Below are 25,092 nucleotides of genomic sequence, written 5' to 3'. Positions count from 1 at the left end.
TTCGTCAGTTGTATGGTGGGCCATAAATCATGGCCCGTGGTCACTCTAGGGGCACGCCGTACCACCACGAGGATTTTCTCCTCAAATGCACTCTTAGTCCCTCACTGCCGCGGTCTCTTTAATATGGCCGACTCACAATACACATTCACTATCACGGCACCCTCACCACCCCTGAGCCCGACGTGCACTCTAGTCCTTTCATTAATTCTTGCCCACTCCAAAATGGCGCCCAAAGGGAACGCGCACGAGTAGTCCCTTGTTTGTGTTTCAAGTCCACACTATGCCTTAAGCCCCGGTGGACCCACAACACCCGGACAGCGTACCTATGCTGCACAGGACACGGAGAGAGACCACCGAGTCTCGCCGGTATCCCGCCTCGATTCTAGCGGCTTTATCAGGTAAGCAAAAGCCCAAGGGCGACCCAGGCACGCCCGGATGGAAGTTTCCTCCCCCCTCTTTTCCTCCGGCCCGCTCTCTAAACCTCCATCCCCCTTTCTTCTCGTTTCAGCCTAAACGGGTGTTGAACCACTACTCGGTCCTTACCTAGGGAGTAATTTACCCCCACGAGCGAAACCACGCGGCTCGCTCCATGCTGAGGTTACCTAACCTCGCCCCAAAACCAGGTAATCACTACGCTATGCACCGATGAGGCACAGGCTCACAATAGGCAGAGCCCACACAGCTAATGACATACCTTTCCCCCACTCTAGGTACCAGCTATCTATCGGTATTCTGACCAAATCCTATCCAGTGCCTGACCAGAATATAATATATTGCCCGGCAGGTCAGTGCTACGTGTATATAAGTCACTATATATGTATGAACAAGGTGGTCTCCCCTTTGATGAAGACCAGACACCCCACCGTGCATGGAACGTACCCACTCGCCGGCACGGCTCATGGCTCACCACGCTCACTGCGCGGTCGCAATAAAGTGGAATAACCTGAGACACTGCTCGCAATGACAAGCACTCTGTGTGCATGCTATGCGCCCACCTGTCCGAAATTCTTGTAAACTTCACTATCGGTTAAACACCTGAATTAAATCACCCACCAGTTCACATCTCCCTACGTGCACTATACAATTGCGCAATCACTCGATTCGATGTTCTCAATTCACGGGACGGCGCCTGAATTATGAGTACCACTCCCTTGACCAACAACACAAGCATGCACAGTGTAAGTAATCCTCGCCACGCAAACTGTTTGTATATCTCTGTATAATTTCTTAAATTGTAGGCGGATGCCTTATATTTTCTACTCTCTTTTCTCTCCAATTCTTCCACAGGCATTCCTAAAAACAGGCAAATGATTCAAATAGTCCTGATGATGATCCCGGTTCACTAGGAGCCAGGGGATCGAAACGTTGACGGTTGAACAGTATTGCGGAAAATTCAATTGTATGCCATTCTGTAAATACTGTATGTCGAAACTTGTTTGCACTGATCACTAACTTACAAGCGGCATTTGGCTCCAAACTTCTTGCCTGAAAAACTTTTCTCACTCTTGTTTTGCTTCCACTGCACTTTCTCCCTTGAAGGATAGGTACAGGACTGTGCCCTATCTAAAAAGTTTATAACTGACCACCTCTTGGTCAACCAAACTCCTTTTTATTTCTAAATTAAACATTTCCTTACCCGGCTGGGTCTGGAAGCTTGATTATAGTCCCGATTGTGGTCTGTAAAATCATTGTCTTTGTTTATCTCCTCCTTTTTCCTAAGGACCTTTGTTGTCTTTAAAAATTGCATGAAAAGTAGGATACAAGCCTGGGATCACTTGAAACTTAGATTGAATTCCCATCTCTCACTTCTCTGCTCAGTGTGACAGCATGAGGACCTGGCCTACAATGTTGGTAAGAATTACACACAGGTGTCCAATGTCTGCCACTTGAACGGCTGAGGAGTACCGCAGAGTAGAATTAAAGCCTGCAACCTTGATACAACCAATTTGTGACTGCTCCCTATGATGGCCACCAGAGCCTACAATCCCTTTTCAGTTTCAGTCTCTAGATGTTGGTACATAACAGGTGGCCAAAGGTTGGTCCTCATATCTTCTCAGTTCCGTGATGCGGTTTCCGCCACAGTAGCTATACGTATCAAGGAGGGGCATTCCGTCTCTGAATTCCACACACTTGTCCCGCTCAGTGTTCACTCTCTTCTGCAGGCACGTCTCACCTCAGATGAGCTGTAAGAACAAGTGGCATCAGCTTCTATGGAGCGGTTTTGTACACTCTCTATTTCCGTCCCAGTTGAAACCAGCAGACACTCAATTAAACTTCAGATGTTCTCGACATGGTGTTTCTTCATGCTGCATTGGTGTAGACGGCACTTCAGATGGCTGCAAAAGGTTAACGGGAACGTGACTTCTAGCCACACTACTATTGTCAGGTGCCATTCCGTCTAAAGGAATTAGTACATCAAAGAGCTTTCCACCGTCAGATGTGGCCTTCGGAAGGCACAAGTTGACAGATCAAAGTTTGAGAGTTGCCACCTTGAATGTACCATGCTCAACCTCTATCGCATTTCATTTTTGCCAATAGTTTTGGCAGCCGTGGTCACTATTTGCCACGCATACCCTAATAAATGAGGGTCATGGCCCACCACCTGCAGGCACCTGCCCAAATTAAGCATTGCTGATTTCTGGTTGTCCCCATTTTCCTCTGAAGTAAGGTTCTGCTCTCTTCTAACTCTGACACAAAGGCAGAATGGAACACTACAACCCCCCCCCCCCCCCCCTTAGTCAAGTCAACATTACTTTTACCGTGCTTGAATGTGTTGCGCATGAATTCATTTATTATCCTATCCCTAGAGTTTTTTTTGAAGGAATCTCACAAAACAGAAAGCCACTCTCTTTGAAGAACCCATACCGGCCTGCTATTCTGAGCCCTCATCAATCCTGTTACATCCTACAGAGGTTCATCATTCGACATGCAGCTAGATTAAGAGGCACTGTTACCTTTAGCACAGCAGAAGTAACTTGAACAGACAAAGAAGTCAGTCAGTAGATGGGCTGCACCCTAGAACAGCAGGTGTGGTTGGAGGGGATGATCTGGTGTGAACCTTTGCTGGGGTGATCAGGATGCCCTATGAGAAAGTTTGCATTCTTCTATTTAAAGGAGCACACATCTCACTTTCCCATTCTTACAGTGAGCAGTGAAAGTTCTATTTTTGATGGTTCGGCGTTTGGTTCAGCAGATATCTCTTAGGACACGGTTGCAGTTGACCCGGGATGGTTGGCGGAGAGTCGCAGACCTGCAGTAGAGGGACTGGCTACTAATCAGTGGTTCAACCGCTGATAGAAGACAACCCCTCCACGGTTCCAGAGTATTCACTGAGCCCATCATCTCCACACCAGGGCAGTCCCTGGCAGCCATGAACTCTCTCTTGCTGAAAGTACCAGGATAATTTAAATTTGCAGATACCTAAGAGCTTACTCATTCGGTATGGGGTGACAGTAAGGGGGAACAAACAGCCTCTCTCTTTTGACTATGGCTGGATGAAAGTATTTTAGGAAAAAGGCAAAATCTGTTAATTTAATTTGCCTTCAGAGCAAAATATAATGCTGTAGAACTACCCAAATTTGCTCTATAGGTGAACCCGAGAAATGAATGTATTTCGGGCATTTCGTTCAGTTCGTTCATTTCGTGAGGTTGTGTCTACAGAAACGAGGTCCAGGGAAAACACCCAAACTGTCCACACATCAGGCAGTTCTTGTGGTTCTGCCTGGACCTTGTTTCTCTAGGGAGAACCACGTGGTCTCTACAAGCCAGGTGGGTTGTGTACAGGATGGTGCCACTTCCCCCGCCTGTTTCCCTTCATTCCATTTCTGTTCAGTGCAAAGCGAATTGTGCAGAAGTTTACCACAGTTTGCTTCTGCATCCTGCAAAAATAACATTTTATAAACCTGCCGAGCCCTACTCTTGTCCACTCTCAGTAAACTAATTGACTTAATGCAGTCTTAGAACTAGGAACCATCATTTCTCTTTTTAAACTAGACATTATAAATCAAGGTCTGCTTAGAAAGCAGGCTTTAGACGCACACGTGCTTCATCCCCCAACATCTTAATACTCGTTTATGACATTGAAACAATATAAAGTGGTTGATTTCTTGAATCTACAGTTTTTTTATTGCAAATATTTTCTTTTTTTTTAGATTTAAACAAACTCTAAATATAGTACAACCAATCAAAAAATCTATAGCACAACAATAAAATGAATATAATTATAGATCCAGTTACGAATAGAAATTTAAAAAGTGTTTCTGTTATTTCAGACTTTACATTTAGGAGAACACTACTGCATGTTTATAGGAGATACTAAAATGCTTACAGCTCAGGATGAAATAAGAATCGTGTCTCCAATTTCGGTTTGTAGTACTCTGGTTACCTGCAATGCTTTGGCAGAGTGTTTATTTATGTATTTATGTTATTTTATTTTATTAATGTAAACCCCCCAGGGTATGCACATATTACACGTCTAAAAATGTACCGAAGGCCTTTAACAGAGCGTCACAGTATCAGGTTCACATAAAGAATTGCTGCATCATTAAATGTTACAATATTACTAGAAGAAAACAGAGGATTTATAACTAAACCAACAAACTAGGACAATAAAATGACATGCATTATGTCATACGTTGAAGCAGAATATGAACAGCTAAAAGCCTTATTTCTGACAAGTTGAAGCCAGGCAATAAAAAAAACTTTTAATCCAGCTCTTTTTTTTTTTTTTAAAACACCTGACCTTGGAGCCTAAATTGGCTGATATATAATAACTGCATGTGTTCTGCATAGCTAACCTACAGACGATTCAGCTGCATATGCCACCATTTTGTGAAATCTATACTCATTCATTGAGGCGATTAGGGTAATTCTAAGTGTAGTCAATGTTTCATCGTTCAAATCTGAACAATTTGAGCGAGGCCTCAATATGTAATGCTGGCAGACCCCAATTCCCCAATGGCAGAATAGAGAAGTGTTTTCTTAACTTCAGGACAGATTTCCATAAGCAACTTTCAATTTTCTCTTGCATGGCAATTTCTTTCACACATGGATTTAATTCGTAGGCAAGTTAAGCTGGGCTTTTTTTAGTATGGAGACTCAAAAGAGCTTCAATCTTTTGATACCCTACTGCAGCAAAAAAAATGAGTATCTCAGAACCTATTGAAGCATCTTTACCTATTCGCACGGGGATATATGCAGTAACAGATAGATTTGCAATAACCACTTACCTACATATACATTCAGCTTCACAGTTTCAATAGGATTATTATCCAGGTAAAGTTTGTATGCCCCTTGTGTGTGCCTGACCTTTTGGATGACCAGAGTTTTGGGTTTATACTAATTTATGCTAAGGTAATACTATGATGCAAATGTATATAAAGCAGTCGATTTCCTTGGGAGACCTTTTGCTGTATGATCTAATACAAAGGATATCATCTGCATGCATCAGTAAATTGACTTACAAGTAAATTAAATGTGCCTCTCTGCCTTGATTATGTGGAAAGTGGTGATGCATCATATAGGTACAGGTAAGTTTGACAAATAAAAAGAGAACAGAGATGTCAATATACAGCCCTGTGATCTTTCTTCCCCGGAACACAATCTATAGACTCCTCTGAACTCTAATCCATGGGTCTTTGTGCAATTGCAAAAAAAGCTGTATACAATTGATCACCAACCACTATAATCTTTGAGTCAGCGAGAACAGAATTTAGCATCCATGATTCCTGATCAATGGGGATGTATGACGTTACAACGCATACTTTTACCACGCATACCTTTACATCGCGGTTTTTACCATGCATACCATTCCAACGCATAGCGCTTAGAGGTGCTGGATAGTGGTAAGTATAATTTTCTATTCCAACTCCAGTCCCCGTGGACACTAGGGAAGGTGTTGGATAGAAAATTAAACTTATTCCCTATCCTACAGCGCCCCCCAGCGCAATGCGTTGTAATGGTATGCGTGGTAATACCTGCGTTGTAATGGTAGTGCGTTGTAAAAATGTCATTGTAAACGTTACATACCGATCAATGGTGATTAGCCTCTATTTGGGTGTGTTTCATCAGTAAATGCAATGGTGTGAGTTTGAGATGATTGTTTGATGGCAGAAAAATATGAACTTTATTCAGCACGGGTAAAATAGAGGTTAATATATCTAACCAGAAGACATGAACTAATGTGTTTATTTGTCCACTGATACCACACTGCTTTCAATCCAAACAATGTGGACGATGAGAGTCAAAATTCATGCAAGGCCCTGAGAAATGTGTATGTCAGAGTTCAGGACAAATAATTTGACTTACAAGGATGGATTCTTAATAAAGGGAAGTGCTTAATTTGAGCCTGTGGTTTCAGGTTGGGCCACCACCACTTATTTTTGGGCACTGGTGCTTATTTTTTCCCGCGTCAGACTTTAACCCAGAACAAGAGAGAGAAAGATGGAGAAAATGAATGGAAAAACGGGAAAAGGGTGATAAAGGGAGAAAGCAGAGATGAAAAAGAGTGTGCAGGAGGGGCAGAGTATGTCTGGTCATGGATTAAAGATGCTTGAGGGGAAATCAAGCCTACACCGTCTTGGTGTTTGGCACCACTACCTTCTGCAGCACTGTTAAGACAGATTTCGAGTAAATGTTTGGGCCCTGCCACTAATCATTTTCACGAATTTAGCACTGATAAAGGGAACCCATTTGTAGTCCCTCACAGGAAACGAAACACCTGAAATAGGTACCTTTGTCTACCGTTTGTGCTTTGGCTTGTTTATCTTAATGAACTAGTACTTTAAATGAGCCGGTACTCACCCGCACTGAGGCTAGCACTTCTGAATTTTCCACACTTCTGTACCAGAGGTTCTCCTTAGCCAGGGGGATTACCCGGTCTCTGCTGGACAGCAGGGCAGTGGGCATGGCCGGCTGAGGTTAGGGATATTCACCGGCGCTGGACCAGTGCTATTCTGCAGCCAAGCAGTTTGTAAGCCCACAGAGCCTCTGGGCCTCATTTATGGCATAGGGCAGCACAGCAAGGAATCTTGCTACACTGCACTATGCAAAAGGAAAGGAATGCACTGTATTTAAGCAATAAGGTGCATTCCTGTTCTTTCTGTCTGCACTGGTGCCATTTTGGCATCCTTGCAACAATGTAGGCATTCTTGCACCATGGTGCAAGGATACCTCCAATGCATGCAGGATTGTTTGTGGGCAGGCCTTCCTGCACAAAACCAATCCTACGAGGCGTTTTCCTCTTTCTATGTATGCTTCAGAATGCAGCACACATGGAAAATTGGAAAACCAAGGAGAAATGAACACATTTCTCCTTGCTACGCCTCACCTTGGGAGGTGTATGGATTTGGAGCTTCCCCAGGTTTGCATCACTTTGTAACTCTGGGGCAGTGTCAAAGTCCATGGGTGTTTTGTTGAAAAACCAACCACAATGCCCATGGAACGCCTCCCAGGTGCAGAATAAGACAACTTCACAATTTGCACGGCATCACCTTACTCATTTATGAGGCCACTCAAAAGTCAAGCAGGGTGACTTTGCGCAACTTTATAAATCTTTATGAGAGCCCTGCGTCACACATGTACCACTTTATGTGGTGTAAAAGTGACACAGGGCTCTCATAAGTAAGCTCCTCTGTGTATACTTATGCAGAGTTGTTGCTGAAGAATCTAGCAGCACTCGTTATAATTTCCTCAGGGCTTCCTCTGCCTGCCACAGGTTGAAGAGGGCCTGCATCACACTGTGATTAACAGCAGAGTCGAACCAGGGCCTGCTCAGTCATTAACAATATGCGCCTCTTGGCAGCAGGGTATCCACCAGTCTGGCTATGCCGAATTGGGAAGGATGTGACTTAGACAGTAGAAACAGGTGTGATTAAAAGGGAACAAGGGAGCCAGCATCAGCAAGACTGATCTGCCAGTCAGAATGTATTTGTTCATAAAAGATAAACATATCAGATGTATCAAAAGCTGTTTGTGAGTGCCTGAGTGTGCGACTGTGTATTGTGTGTGCGCGTATGCATGAAATGAGTGTGTTTGAGTGTTTCGGTGTCTAGTGCCCACCGCAATCAAAATGGTACCAGGGGCACCACACAGCGCCAGGATACTCATCTGGGTGAGTTGTGTGCTATACAAATACAAATACACAAAACATAACATAATGGCTCGCAAGTTCAGCTCTGCAACCCCAGCATCACCCCTCTGCAGACTACAACCTATAAAGATAAGGAAGTGAATGGGCCAGTCAGGGGAAGATAGCACTGTGGAGTTGGTTGGTGCGGGTAGCAACTGGGAGCCCTGGCACCATCTTCATGGGGAAGAGTTGTTGCAGTACAGATCAGGATTCACTGGTGTGGGAGTTGCCATTAAAGCCATTGAATGAAAGTTAATCATTTAAAGAAGAAAGGGCAGCACAGGGGTGGCTCCTCCATGTGGGTGGAGGAGTGTCGCGCCACTGCTTTCTCGCAGTGCGAGGAGCAGAAATATAAAATTGTAGTTTAAATACCATTTTATGTTTCTGCTTCTCGCATTGTGAGAAAGCAGAAGGCAGGGTTTCGTCGGGGGCGGGCGGTCCTACTCAAGGGCCGGGGAGGAGTGGATTGCCCAGTGTTTTGAGCGCTGACTGTTTGGTCAGCCCCAGGGCTGACTAAACCAGTTATACGCACTCTGCATTTTCTCTATGTAGGCTGCAGAGAAAATGGCCTTCCCAAAGACCCATGTGTGGTCAGTGTCGCCGCCAATCACAACGCTTCCATTGCAGCATTGTGATTACCTGAAGGAAGGGGAGGGAGGCTGCCTGTGGCTGCTTTCTGTTTCAGAGAGGACGGAGCAGACCGACAAACCGGTAAAGGTAAGTTAATTTAACTTTTATTTTTTTTAACTTAAACCCCGCCCCAGCGTGACCCCCTCCTCCGCGCCCCCTCCATGCCTCCACCAGCAAATCAGACAGGCCGTGACTGCGGAAGCATATAGAATGAAAATGCATGAACCAGAGGCTGACTAAATCAGTTATACGCACTCTGCATTTTCTCTATGTAGGCTGCAGAGAAAATGGCCTTCCCATAGACCCATGTGTGGTCAGTTTTGCCGCCAATCACAACGCTTCCATTGTAGCATTGTGATTGCCTGAGGGAAGGGGAGAGAGGCTGCCTGTGGCTGCTTCCTGTTTCAGAGAGGACGGAGCAGACCGACAGACTGGTAAAGGTAAGTTAATTTAACTTTTATTTTTTTCTAAATTAAACCCCACCCCAGCGTGACCCCCTCCCCCGCGCCCCCTCCACACCTCCACCAGCAAGTCAGACCGGCTGTGACTGCGGAAGCATATAGAATGAAAATGCCTAAACCAGAGGGGAGTGTAGGTAAATGATGAAATGGTTGGAACTGGTCAGGTACAGGTGGATTTTGACTTGTGACCTTGGGTGGATCTCCTTGTGGAATAAAACTTAGCAATGGACCCTTTATCGTCCAAAGACATTCTTTACCTTGCCTGCACCGACCTGTTAATCCCGCGGCACCCACCCATCACACACTCCGTGCAGCGCATGCTCATGGCGCATCAGTGAGGGGTGAGCTCCTTTTGTGCAGCATGCATGTCGGGCACTCCAGAGTTGGTCCTTTGGTGTGATTAAAGCCTCAGCAGATCCTGGGTGTGACTTCCCTTGTGCCACGAAGTAGAACGAAGCTAGCACTGTGCTTTTTGAAGTAAAGGAGTACCTATCGCACTGGACATTTCAGTCACATACTCACTGCTTTAAATGGACAGGCACTGTCCAGTATTGAATAACTGTACTTCTTAATTTAAAAGTGAGATTACCTGCACTTCTCAGCACTGGTGCAATACCTTTATTGGTAGAGTACCAGCACTTCTCTGGAACAAACAGGTACTCCAAATACTGAGTACCTGCACTTCAGTATTTCCATTTAAAGCACTGCGCATATGCATATGCTACCTGATATTACTCTGATCGTATTCAGTGTGTGTGCGTGTGCATGCACATGTGTGTGTTTGTGTGCGCGCGCGTTCACATTGCCTTACTCTGCTTAACCCCTTCCAGGCTGATGACGAGCTCAGCTCGTCATGAGCGTTACCGGCCGTGCGCTCATGACGAGCTGAGCTCGTCATGTAACGCGGTAATTTTAAAATTGCCGCGTACAGCGGGAAAAGCCGCCGCAGCGATGCGGTTAAGGGAGGCGTTCCATGGGCGATGCAGTGGGTGTTTCCACGCAATTCCTATGGTTTTTGACGCATTCCCAGATTTACAAGGACTTGAAAACCTGGGAATGTGCGAAAAAGATACACCTCTTCAGGGGAGGAGTAACGAGGAGAAATATCTGTATTTCTCCTCGTTTTTTTCGTCTTTCTATGTGTTCTGCAGGATTGTTTCTGTGCAGGCCCTCCTGCACAAAAACAATCCTTCCTACAACACAAGCACCCTTGCACCGTGTTGCAAAGGTCCCTGCGTTGGCACTAGGTTGCCAAAACGGAGCCAGCGCTGGGGGAAAGGACGGGAATGTGCCACATTGGATAAATACGGTGCATTCCTGCCCTTTCCCTCTGATGCTGGGCAGCACAGCAAGGTAACAACCTACGACTGGGACTTAATTAGCAAACAAACAGGGGAAGACTGAGTAGTGTTTTTTTTTTTATTATAGAAAGTAGCTCAAAGTTTCAATCTCAGCAATGTGTACCAAAGCAGTACACCAAAGCTAAAGTAGTAAATGCAGAAAAAAGTAAAATGTTTTTGTTTTTGTTTTGGACATGTGGTACTATTTTTATGGTCTATTTAAGACAAACTCAAACAATGTTTTTCCAATTTCACAATAATATGATTTTTTTAAATGCCAAACAGTAGCGGCTGTTTACATTACATCAGCCCATCAACCTTGTAACAGTGGTGGAAGCAACTGCCTAACATTTATTTAGAATAGCACCGGCCTTAACTTCCAGGACAGAGCAGTAAACTGGGTATTGCTGGCAAGATTGACTACATTAAATCATTTTGGACATGGCACCAATCAGTAAACTTAAATATATATGTATATTAGCATATATCTATTGGCGAGAGCTATGCATCACCCCCAACAATAAAGTTTAAAAAGAACCTACTACAAAACAAAAGCAGCTGACGACGTAGCTTTTGATTTTGCCAATGGTCATTTTCAGATGTAATTCAGAAATTTGCAGCTGCTCCTGTGCAGCTTGACACATCAAAACCGGAGTTTAGGCCGGCGATTTAAAAGAAAATGGCCTTATTTATGGAGGCCTGTGGCACTTTTACCTGAACCTGCATCACTTTTGTGACGCTGCAGCAGTGTATACAATGCGCCACATTGCGCCATATTTACAAAGTGACGCGTCTAAGCAGATGCGCCACTTTGTAAACCTCTGCGTTATGTTTTACCTCCGTCAGATATAATGTATGCAGGGTGGGCGTTCATCCACAGTAAAGGTCATAGAAGTGGCACTTTTACCTGAACCTGCATCACTTTTGTGACGCTGCAGCAGTGTATACAATGCGCCACATTGCGCCATATTTACAAAGTGACGCGTCTAAGCAGATGCGCCACTTTGTAAACCTCTGCGTTATGTTTTACCTCCGTCAGATATAATGTATGCAGGGTGGGCGTTCATCCACAGTAAAGGTCATAGAAGTGGCGCTGTGAAATCTATGAGATTTCACTGAAACACTTCTAGGGCGCTACTGCGTCAATATCTTATTCCTGCCTCACAGAAGGTGTAAGACTAACGTAGGCCCTTTCACATGGGGCTTGCCCCATGTGAAAGGACCCATTGCTGGAGTTGCATTTGGTTTCAGACCCATCCCAGCAATGTGCCACTTTTGCGCCTACAGATACGTCAGAAATACTAACATATCTGTAACTCCTTGTGGCATGGAGCACTGTACATTAAATACAGCGCATCCATCCTGTAGTGAGGAGGGCGTAGTGAAAACTGTTGCATCGCTGTTTTCACGAAAGCGATGCAACAGTTTTTATAAATGAGGCCCAACGTGCTTTTCTCACTGCAGATTTGCGATCATATGTAGCCAAAATGGCTCTGTCCACTGCTTAGTGGGTGTGCTCAAAGATAAACCAGGGGTGTCCTCCGTTTCTGAACGTCACCGTCCCCAATGACTCCTAAACCGGGCCTCGGCACTCCCCTCCCTTCCCAGTGTTGTTCGTTCCACGTGTCTAGGGCCAGCAGAGGTGTTCATTTTATGTTCCTGCTTCCTGTGACCATTGTGTGGACGCGTCTCTGCTGCGTGACCCGGTCCCCTCAGATGGAGAAATGATGGAGAAATAATGGGGCGTTGGGCCCCCAGGCCACATCGCCATGTCTCTCTTTATTTTGGACGGCATCCCAGGCGCTAGATGGGCCTGCGGCCTTATAGGAAGGCTTCCTGCGTGGCGTTCCCAGCCGCACAGACGAACATATAAAACTGAAAAAAATAGAAAAGCATAAAAGGCTTTATAGTTTCCTCAGAGAGTGATTAGTCAACTCGCAAACACAGGTGGGACTAAACTTCGAGCACATTGCAGAAACCAGAAAGCAAATGATTTTCAGCTCACCGCTGGAAACTGGGAGCTGCAGTAGAATATTTTGGATTTATTACCCCAGTAAAGGTAAGATATGTTAATTTTATTGGGGCTGATAGTGCATATTCACGTAGTGCATTCCAGGATTCGAGTGTCGAGCCTTTTGCGCACACGAGCTCGGCCGGCTTCTGCTTTTTAGATTCTGTACTTTACAGAGAGTTCTTGTTATCCCCTTCATTTAATGCCAGTCGAGATATGGAAGTAAGGTATGTCAGATTAAAGCGGCAGCATGATTTGTTTCTGGTGTTGTCTGCCACATCCTAGCAAGGAAGGGCCTAGGAGACTAGACATTTCTGTGGGGAGACAGGCAGCCTTGGGGAGATCCGAGCCAGGGGTCTGTTTTGTCTTCTAGAGCCAAAGCAGGAGCCGAACCATCAAAAAGATGAAAAAACAGGCAACAAACGTCATGAACAGATTAGATAAAGACTGTAAAATGGAACAAATATTTTTCAACGTTTCTCAGCGTCTCAAGAGCATATGGTTATATCATTGAAATTAGTGACATTTATTAAAAGTAATTATATTTAAACATGAAATATTCAACACTACCCAATGCCCTGATGACAATGCCACGCCTCACCCAAAGTGCGTCTGTCATGTTCTCTATTAATATCTTTATTTTTTAGTAAATGTGAAGCAAGATTATTTCAAATAAACCCTATACAAATTAGTTTTTTGTGGAGCTCAGATCCTGTACCTTATTATTTCAGTGCTCGCACACTGGTTAGTTAATTGAAATGAGGCAGAGTCAATTAATGAGATAGCCCATGGATCACACAATTTGGTCAAGTGGGGTAGCTGGGATTTGAGTCCAAGTTACATCCCTATCTCGTACCTTTAACACCAACGCTCAGTCTTTGTGTTCAGTCATTAATTTATTGTTATTCAATTAGTGCTAGTATACGAAGTTCAATAAATGCACTTAACACAACCTAAATCAACTATGTTTAAAAATACACACACATGTATGCATGTAAAAAAAAAATATATATATAGATATATATCAGGAAGATCGGTTTGTGTATGTATATATATAATAAATCGCTTTGGAAAGTTTTCTCCGTGAGTGTACTCCGTTTTGTTTTCCCAGGTGGGAAGATTATTGAAAATATATATATATATATTGATGAAGGCCGTCATGGCCGAAACGCGTTTGTCTAGCTACGGGACAAAAATAAAGTAATTTTGATACTATACTCGAGAGTGTGCCACACTTTGTCATGACAGAGTGTTTGGAGAATATATATACAGAGTGCCGGTAGCCACACAATAGTTATAGTTCGGATTCCCAGGCACAGGAATTCCACGTGTTTTTCCACCAATGTATTTTCCATAAACTTAGTTTCTCGCATACCGTAAAAACAGCTGAATGGATTTACATCTAATTTGGCAGGATCAGACATTATGGTGCACAGAATAACCCTTTGGGTACTAGGTAAGTAGGGTGAGTATTTTTTAAGCTATAAATCATTTTAACTTTATGATATCTGTTGTCACAGTATTTTTTAGAAATTTCACAGTATTTTGTGATATTTCGCAGAAATGTTGCGGTTCATAGCAAAGACAAGTCATTGTGATTGGTTAATGACTGCCGTTACTAAAGTGAAAGGCAACCATATTGTATTTAGGTATACTTTGCATGCGTTCTACGTTTCACCCTTAGATGCAGCTAAGTATTCATTTTGATATTTTCCCCTACCTATTACCACTTTGTAATAGGTAGGGCAAAATATTTGTTGGTTTCTGTATATTAAAAAAAAATGTTTGGAGTACTGCAGTACTGTCTCCCCTCTCCACTGCTCCCCTCCCCATTGTACCACAGTACAAAAATAAATAAAATACATCAAAAAGAGCACCCTTTGTTTTAGAAATATAGGGCACTAGAGTGAATTTTCGATTTTTAACATATTTAACTTCCCACAAAAATCTACAGTGTATCGCGGTAGTACCTACAAATTACGGTGGTACTTAAAAAAAAAAATTTAAAAATGCGTAGTTCTTCCTAAAGTGCTGGAAATATAAATATAACATTTTAAATACATGTCTATACCTATCAACACTTTAAAAAAGTGGTAATACGTAGGACCAACAATAAAAACTACTCCTTACCTAGATTTAAAACCCTAACCCAGAATGCAGCGAACCAGAACACAGACAAAATGTACCGAAAAAACATGGCTCCCTTCTATATTTGGTAAACACCGCCATTAGCCAATCACATACTGTCTTATCATGTGCATGTACAGCGGTATACCGCAAACATAATGTGGTATACTGTGGCACAATATATAAATAAGTATTTTTAAAATAATAACTTTAACACTACATACACTATTCACACATAGCACCACAAATTACCATTTACTCTAAATAATCTTTTTTCCTGCCACATTACATCTGCCTCTGTTTACACACTTTCTCGCTACGTCTGTTTCAATTATCACACTCCACTCTACGCTATTCCACTCCACACCTCTTCACTCTACACCACTTCACAGTACACTATTATTACACTGTATGCTACAACATTCTACCCCACTACACTCTACCTTGCTCCACTCGTCAACACTCCACTGTATGCTATTACCTCTACAACACTACACTGTACACTATTACACTGTACACTACTAAAGTCTGTGCTTTTCAATTGAACACCATTACACTGTACCTCACTGCACTCTATGCCACTCTACTGTATGCTACTGCACTGTACGTCACTCCACTCTATGCTATTCCCCTCTACGCCACTCTACTCCACTCTACTCTACCCCACTCCGGTGTACATCACTCTACTCTATGCTATTTCACTGTACACTATGATACTGTTCCTCACTGCACTCTATGCAAGTCCACTATAGAACACTTCTCTGTCACCGCTCCACTGTATTCCACTCCACTGTACGCCACTCCACTCTATGCTATTCCACTTTGCGCCACTTCACTGTACACCCCTGCACTGTACACCACCACACTGTACGCTATTCCACTGTATGCTGCTCAACGCTATGACACTCTAATCGATGCCTCTGCACTATGTGCCACTACACTGTAGCCAATCCACTCTATTCTTTTCCACTGTACATGACTCTGCTGTACAGCATTTTACTCTATGCTATTCAACTCTGTGCCACTCCACTGTACGCTTAACATATGGTTTTCCAATGTATGCTACTCTTCTCTATCCCATTCCAGTCTTTGCACTCCACTCTATGCCACTCCAGTCTATGCCACTCCAATCTTTGCACTCCACTCTATGTCACTCCAGTCTATGCCACTGCACTCTACGGTAGTCCACTCTACGTTCCTCCACTGTACACCAGCAGACACTCCTCCATTATGGCGGAGAAGCATCGCTTCACTGCTGGAGCCAGCAGGTGAAAATATGAAAAAAATTATAATAAAACAATTTTATTATCATTTTATTTTTCATCATGGAGCCAAGTGTTGGGGGCAGGACCATCCTGACGCACAGCAGCTGCAGCAGAGGAGAAGGAGTCGTGGGCACTGCATGTGCGCATGTCAGTGTGGCTAGCTGTCTTAGGGCGGCCAAACCTACATGCTCACTTGGATTTCTCCAAACTCCGACCCAAGCTGCCTGCACAGCCAGGTGGGGAACAGTAGGCTCAGGCACCCAGTACCTGTGGGAGCACAAACCAGCCCGCTCAGACCAATCCCATTGCTTCTCTGATGCTGGGTAATAGTATTACCAACATGAGAGCAGGGTCTGGATTGGCACAGGGGAGTCTGGGAACCTGTCACCCATAGAGAAGCAGAAGAGCACTGAGGCAGCGGGCAGCAGGTAAGTTATATTTCACTTTTTTGTTATTGTCCCCCATGCTACCCACCACTTTTTGCTGACAGAGCCATCACTGCTCTACTTTGTTACACTGGGTGCAACTGCATTCTTGCCCCTGCACTCTATGCTCCTCCCCTCTACACCACTCCACTGTATGCACTCCATTGTAAACGGCTTCACTAAACATTAGTCCACTCTACGCCTCTAGACTCTACAGCAATCTGCTATACAACACTCCACTGGACTCTATTCCACCCTGCGCCACTCCACTTTGCACTATTGTACTGCATGCCATTACACTGTGCCTAACTCCACTGTACGCTGCTCCACTCTAAGCCACTACACTCTACGCTACTCCTCTGTATGCTTTTACACTCTACCACTAGACACTCTGCACTACTCCGGGACTCCTCTTCGCTGAGGCAGCTGTTGCGCTATATAAGTCTAGTTAACGTTAACATTAATCACTCCACTCTTTGCCACTCCACTGTACACCATTCTACTGTACAGTACTCCACTCTATTCCACTCCACAACACTCCACTCTATGCTATTCCACTCTAAACCATTCCACTTTACACAAGTCCATGCCACTTAAATCTACCATATTCAATTATATGCTACTTCACTAAACCCCACTGCACTTTACACCACTACACTGTATACCACTCCACTGTACACCACTCTTCTGTATGCTATTCCAATCTACGCCACTCCACTCTACAGCTCTCCACTGTACAGTACTCCATTGTATGCCATTCCACTCTAAGCAATCCAGTGAACGCTATTTCAGTGTAGGCTATTCCTCTGTATGCCACTTCTCTCTACGCCAGTCCTCTGTATGCCACTCCACTGTATGCTGTTCCACTGTACCATATTCCACTCTACCCCACTCCACTCTATGCCACTCCACTCTATGCCACTTCAATCTACACCACACCCCGTACGCCATTCTACTTTACGCTATTCCAGTGTATGACACTTAACTTTACCGAACTCCATTCTAGGCCACTCTACTCTACTGCATTCCACTGTACGGTATTCACTGTATGCCACTATACTTTATACCACTGTACTCTACTCTATTAAACTGCACATACTTCCACTCTACCCCACTCCACTGTATGCTGTTTCACTCTATGCCACTCCACTCTACTCTACGCCTCTCCACTGTACACTTGTGCACTGTACATCACTTCGCTATACGCCACTCCACTTTACCCACTCAACTCCACGCCACTCCACTATGCTCTGCTCAACAACACAATACTTCACTCAACAACAGTTTACGCCCCTCCTCTGTACCACAGTATACTCCACTGTGTAGCACAAAGTGCTCCTCTCAATGCCACTGTATATCACTCTACTTTGTTGCATTTTACAACACTCTATAACACTCTACTAAACTCCCTCTATGCCTCCACCCTAATTAATATACTCTGTTCTCTCAGACACCACTATAATCTTCTACTGCAATCTATGACACTCCACTGTGAGCTACTCTGTGCCACTCAACTGTATGTCACTCTATCCCACTCCACTCTACCGTCCGGTACCACACTCTACTCTACTCCATGGCACTTCACTGTACAATACTTTAACCCACTATATAACATGCTACTCTACTCCACTCTCCTTTGCTCTACAACACAGCAGTCCAGTATACTGTACCACGCCATTCTACAACACTTTACTTGATTGTATACTATGCCACTCCACTGCACTCAATTCCAGGGCACTCTACTCTATAACACTCTACTTCACTCTATGCTATGCCATTCCACTGGACTACACTACACTGCACTCCACTGCACAACACTTTAGCCCACTCTATGGCAATGTTCAACACTTCACTCTATACCGCCCCACTGTATCACACAGGACCCCACTCTATGCAACTCCACTCTATTAGTCTCTACTACACTCTGTGCCACTGTACAACACTGTACAAACCCCTAATCCACTCTATGCCCCTAAACCCCAGTGTACAGCACTCTACTCCACTCAACAACACTTTCTAACATTCTACAACACACCACTCTATTGTACTGAACAAGACGCACTTCAATGTATAACAATGTACTCAACTCTACACTATGCCTGTCCACTCTAGTGCACTCCACGCCACAGTACTATTCAACATGCCACTACACTATATAACAATTTACTCCACTGTATGGTACTGAACTCCACTCTACTCTTCTACACTCTACTCTACTACATGATACTTGCTCTACTCCACTACACGCTTTACCACTCCACTCTACCAAACTCCACTCTAAGCTACTCCACTGTACACTATTCCACTGTACGCCACTCCACTGTACCACATTCCACTCTACATAACTATACGACAGTATACTTTATGGCAATATACTCCTTTCTACTGTACCACATTCAACTGAATGACACTCCACTCAACAACAGTAAACTCCAAGATTTCAAAACAATTGAAATTAAAATAATTGAAATTCAATGACAAAACCAAAGGCTACCGAGTTGAATGAACTTTTGTTTCTAGATAAAGAATGAATAAAGTTAAATTAATTTAATGGTGGCGTTTAAATTATAAACGTAAGTTCTAGCTATAACTTACCTATTTCTAATGTTTGAGTATTTTAAGTTTGGTTTGTATAGAAAGAATAAATAAAGGTTTCCTAACTATAATTTTTTTAAACCTTTGATATACACATATCATGTGATCAAGGCTCTTGGCAGCCGAAATGCGTCATGGCAGACTGGTGTTGGGTTTGATTAAATAGTAAAACACCGCAAGATTGGGTCTCGTCTCTTCCTCTTCGTTTGGCAGGAAATGCTGAGCTAAGGTCGAAACTTACCGAATATATATATATATATATATATATATATATATATATATATATATATATATATATATATATATACATGGTGTAGATTGTCGTCTGACAGCAACTCCAGCCGTAAAAAAGACGAAGCGAACCCAGTAATGGTGCGTGGGTATTTTATTAAGCTCAACACCAATCCGCCATGACGCGTTTCGGCCCAACGAGGCCTTGATCACATATATATATATATATATATATATATATATATATATATATATATACACACACACACACACATATATGTATATATATTTATTTTTTTCCACAAATAACAAAGGTTACAGAGAAGTTATAATTAGCCCTAGAATTTACTCGTACAAAACCATTGAAATTCAACAGTTAAAGTTACCTGAGCTAACTATAACTTAAGCCCCAGCAATACACTGCTTATAACCTAACATATTACATCACTCATGACATGGTCAGTGACATCACTGATGACATCTCATTTCCCTGGCAATAGGCAGGAAGACCATTGCATACAATTAAGGTGGACGGGACGGGTATAACCGTGCGGAGCTTCAGGTGATTTTGCAGTTTTCCTGCTCCCACTATCTGGGATAAGACTAACTTTTTGCGCTTGCTTGGTGGGAGCTGTCATAGCTCCTGCAAAGTGAGAGCAAATAGCTATGTCCCGGGGGTGGGCATTCCGGGAGATAGGGAGCCGGCCCTAGGAGTAGCGGTAACCAGGGCTGTTAATGGCTCCAGGTGGGGGGCTGCATGGCACCACCTTCTTTTGTTTGAAGGGCCTGACCCGGGAAGGTGGTGGTCCCAAGGGCTGAAATTGGCCCCCTCGCCATTTAGCTGATATTTTTTGCCTTGAGGGCGTGGTGGTCTACGGGGATCTTAATAGACACAGGAGGGGGCTGCATGCTTCCCCTCCCTATTCTAAAGCATACCCCCCTGGACTAAATAAAGAAGAAGTGGGGAGACATTTTCTTGCCATGAATAATTGCGATTGTGTTGAAAAATATTTTTACAAAAATGCTTTCTTGCCCTGGCCCTGGGGGACTCCAGTAATAGGGCTAAGGGGTAGGGTATTCCTACACTGCCTCCTTTACTTTATTTTGCAGTTTTTTCTGGGACTTAGATGGTTGCCATCAATTCCTTATTGAAGTGTTGGCAGCCAATGAGATCTCTGTATGAGATCGGCAATATTTGGGAAGGCTTCACACCTCTAGATAGTCAAATTCGGATTTTCTTTACTATATTGAAAACTACTGAACAGATTTACACCAAAAAACAAAAATGGCACTTTCTGGTCCAAGAGCTACCTTTCTGCCAAATATGGTGTAATTCCGTCCAGTGGTTCGAGCTGCCTAAAATCTCTATGGAAATTAACATGGGAAACACACTCCTCCCCCCCTTTTCTCAGCCCCCACTTGAGGGGGATCACTCCTAAACTTTCCATGCATAATCAGAATCAGCAGCGTACTTTTTGGGGAAAATTTTGTGAAGCTTTGTCTTGCAGCGCCAAAGATATAAGCAAGTCAAAAAATGTTTTTCCTACGATAACTAGGTCCTACACGAATTCTTCAGATTTGTGCTTTCTTATAACTTTTTTCTACATTGGCGGGCGATGCAAAGTTTTCCAGTAATTCGTCAAGGAAGTGTAAAGAACAAAGTGGGGTTAAAACGTGTTTTTCCACCAATGTATTTTTGGTAGGCTTTTTAGACAGACGTATCAGCAAAATGACTGAACCGATTTTCATCTGTTCAGTATTTTTACACTTATAAGGCACTGAAAGTTAGTGATGTATTTGGCTGTGGTATTCCGTGGGAATTTCCCGGTATACCACAGTACTTGCTGATGACAAGGCAGTATATGATTGGCTAATGGCTACCTTTGCAAAATTAAAGAGTATAAGGAAGTTGTGTTGTTTTTACCACAGTTTTGCTGTGTTCTGAGTTAGGGACTTAAGCATATGTATGTAGTAGGTTTTATATTTCCCCTACCTATTGCCACTTTATTAAAGTAGTAATAGGTAGGGAAAATTATATGGTTCTATATATATTTTTTTTAAAGATTATGGAGTACGGAGGTTCTACCTTGGAAGTACAGCAGTGCTTAAAACAATTTTTTTTAAATGGCAAAAGTTATAAATACACTGTACTACACTATATTTGACAAGTAGTGTACTACAGTGTATTTTCAATTTTTTGCCTATTTCATTTAAAAAAGTTTATGAAGTACCATCGTAGTACCTAGAAAATACAACCCTACTTAAAAAAATGGAAATAATAATTAAATATGCAAAAGAAAATTACAATGGAACAATTATACACATGCACATTAGTACATTAGTACTACGTATGTCCACCTGCCGCAATGGCAGTCCGATCGGACTGCCGAACTTGAAATCAGGGTTTTAGTATGCATTCTGGGTTTTAATGGGAAATATAATTTAGTACAATGTAGAAAAACAAAAAAAAGTTAACATTTATAAAACACAGTTCTACACTATATTTACAATTAAACTCCACAAGACAGACTAAGGGGTCAATTAGGATGGCAGACGGACAAGGTCCGTCCGCCATCCTGTCGGAGGACAGGACCGTCCGCCATAGGGGCGGATGTCCCGTGCCTCGAATTAGGATGCACCCGCCACAGTGGCACGTGCATCCGCATTTTTTACATTGCGGCGGGTGGTGCTGAAAGCACCGCCCTCCACAATGCAAAAAATGCATGTTGTGCGTTTCAAAGCACAACATGACAGGCACCGCCCAGTGCCTGCCATGTTGTATTCTGAAACGCAGGGGGGTACCATAGGTACCCCCCATGTGCGCCCCCCCTCTTCACCCTGGGGTCCCGCAACGGGCCCCCAAAGCAAGGACCGTATGCCTTTTCGTGACGGCATTGCTGTCATGGAAAGGCATTTCCCTCAGCCCTTCCTAATATGGCTGGCGGTGTCTGATAGACACCGCCACCATATTAGACCTTTTCCGCGGTCGCCTTGGGACCGCGGCGGAAAAGCGGTGGACGGTCTTCCCGTCCGCGACGGTCCCCCCGCCATTATAATATGGACTGGGGGAAATAGGTGGCGGACGGGCAAGGATGGCGGACGTAGCGCCACCGCCTGCATGGCGGTGGCGATCCGTCCGCCATCATAATTGACCCCAAGGTGTGGTATAAACAATATGGTAATACTGCAGTACTCCACAAACTTTATTTAAAATATGTAAAGTAATAGAACAAACTTTATTTACGTTTACACACTTATATAAACTGACTCATCCCTTCCTATGCAATTATGAAACAGTAGAACACTATATTTACACTTAAAAGCCAGAACATAGCCAAAGTGTGGTCTAAATAATATGGTGGAACTTACTTTTGTAAGGGCATTCATTAGCCAATCATATACTATTTTGTCATGTACCACCGTATACTGCTCATGGGACTGTTTCACAAATACTTTATACTAGTGGTATGTTTATGAGCTCAGAGTCTCCATACTTTAAAAGATAGGACTGTTCCATCGTTTTTATGTGTTGAGACTCCCCAGTAGTAATTATACTAATCATAAAATACCTTTGTGGATAGCAAACATGTGTAAACTTACACAAGTGTAAGTTTAACTTTGTGGATCCAGACCTATATCTTTAAAACTACTGAAATAATTTAGATCTACTACCAAAAACAACTCTTTACAACTCATAAACTATATTTCACAAACATTTGATCTAAATTTGTTGAGCCATTTCCATACTACCTCTATTTAAACAATACTCTACAACACAGCTTGCCACTCCACTCCACTCTTCAACATGCCTTTCCACTGTATGGTACATCATGCTATTCTATGACAATTCACTGAACTCTACAACAGTGGACTCAACTGTATGAGACTCCACACCACTCCACTATACAATATGCCCTCCACTCCATGACATTCCATTTGACTCCACTCCACTCTACGTCATCCCAATTCACTCTATGCTACTCCGCTCTACACCCCTCCACTCTAAGGCACTGTAGCATATGCCACTCTGTGACATGCTACTCCACTCTACTGCACGACACGACACTCCACTGTATGCCACTTCACTGCACAACACACCACTCCACTCAGCAGGACGCACGCCATTTGACTGTACCACATGCCATTCCACTCTATACTACTCCACTCAATGCCATTCTACACCACTCCACTCTATGCTACTCCACTCTACACTATTCCACTTGAAGCACCCCACTGTGTGCTATTCTACTCTACGCCATTCCACTGTACACAACTCCACTCCACTCTATGACACTCCACGGTATTCTACTGTAAGCCACTCCACTCTATGTTGCTCGATTCTACGCCATTCCACTGTAGTCTATGTCAATCCACTGTATGCCACGCCACTGTACAACATGCTACCCCTACAACAATTCACTCCACTGTAGCACACTCCACATCACAGCACTCCACTCTGCAACACACCACTCCACACTATAACACGCAACTCCAGTCTAACACATGCCACTGCACTCTATGCTACTCCAATCTTTGCACTCCACTGTACACTATTCCATTGTAGGCCACTCCACTCGACACCATTTCACTGCATGCCACTGCACTCTATGCCATTCCACTCAATGCTATTCTGTTCTATGCCACTCTATGCCCCTCCACTATACCCCCATTCCACTCTTAGCTATTCCACTCTGTGCCACACTACTCTATGCCATTCCACTGTACACCACTCCATTCTAAGCTATTCCACTCTACGCCACTCCATTCTATTCCACCTCACTATACGCTACTCCACTATACGCCTCTCCACTTTACGCTGTTCCACTGTGCACCACTCTATGCCACTCCACTCAACGTCACTCCACTCTATGCCATTCCACTCTGCATTGTGCCACTCTACGCCACTCCATTCTATGCTGTTCCACTCTACGCAACTCCACTGTAAGCCACAATACTCTTCACCACTCCACTGTATGCCACTTAACTCTACACCACTCCACTCTACTCTACGACAAACTGCTCCACTCTGCGCCACTTCAGTCTATGCCACTCCACTCTATGGTTTCTCCCCTCTACTCTACGCCACTCCACGCCACTTCACTCTATGCTATTTCATTGCATGCCTCTCCACTTCAAGCCACTCCAGTCTATGCCACTCCACTCTATGCCACTCCACTCTAGGCTATTACACTGTACAATACTCCACTCTATGCCACTCCACTGTAGGCCACTCCACTGTATGCACACCACTCTACACTATTCCACTATATGTGACTCCACTCTACGACACTCCACTCTACACCACTCCACTCTACGCTATTCCTCTCCACTCTACTCTATGACAAACTACTCCACTCTACACCACTCTAGTCTACTCCACTTCACGGCCCTCCACTCTGCACTCCACTATTTGCCACTCGAATCTACTCTATGACATGCTACTCCAGTCAAAGACACTTCAGTATACTCCACTCCACTATATGCTATTCCACTGTACACCACTCCATTCTACTCAATGCCACTTCACTCTATGCTATTCCACTGCATGCCACTCCACTCTACCCCACTCCATTCTACACCACTCCACTCTATGCTATTCTACTGTATGCCACTCTACCCAGCTCCACTCTATGCCATGCCACTCTACGCCATTCCACTCTATGCTATTCCACTTTATGCCATTCAAATCTACACCACTCCCCTGGAGCCACTCCACCCTACTTCACTCTAGGACACTCTACTCCACTCTATGGCACTCTATGCTCCTCCATGCTATTCTCCACTGTATATCACTCCACTGTACAACAGTCTACTGCAGTCTATGTCTGTGTATGACACTCTACTCCACTATGTGCCACTGTATGACACTCTCCTGCACT

At 43.8% G+C, this 25,092-nt stretch overlaps 1 protein-coding gene across 4 annotated transcripts in view; it reads left to right on the top strand.

Annotated features, from left to right (window-relative positions):
• GJC2 (gap junction protein gamma 2) overlaps window positions 1-25,092 on the top strand; it is a 643,979-nt gene that overhangs the window by 464,553 nt on the left and 154,334 nt on the right. The window contains exon 1 of one of the 4 annotated variants that reach the window (XM_078665302.1): window positions 12,503-12,618. The exons of the other annotated variants lie outside the window; for them this stretch is intronic. The gene's annotated coding sequence lies outside the window, so the exon portion shown is untranslated. Of the gene's footprint in view, window positions 1-12,502; window positions 12,619-25,092 lie in introns of those variants that run through there. 4 annotated transcript variants of the gene reach the window in all.

The sequence above is a fragment of the Lissotriton helveticus genome, chromosome 10 (assembly GCF_964261635.1).
Source record: "Lissotriton helveticus chromosome 10, aLisHel1.1, whole genome shotgun sequence".
Taxonomy (NCBI): Eukaryota; Metazoa; Chordata; class Amphibia; order Caudata; family Salamandridae; genus Lissotriton; species Lissotriton helveticus.
This window is presented reverse-complemented; position numbering and strand designations above follow the sequence as displayed.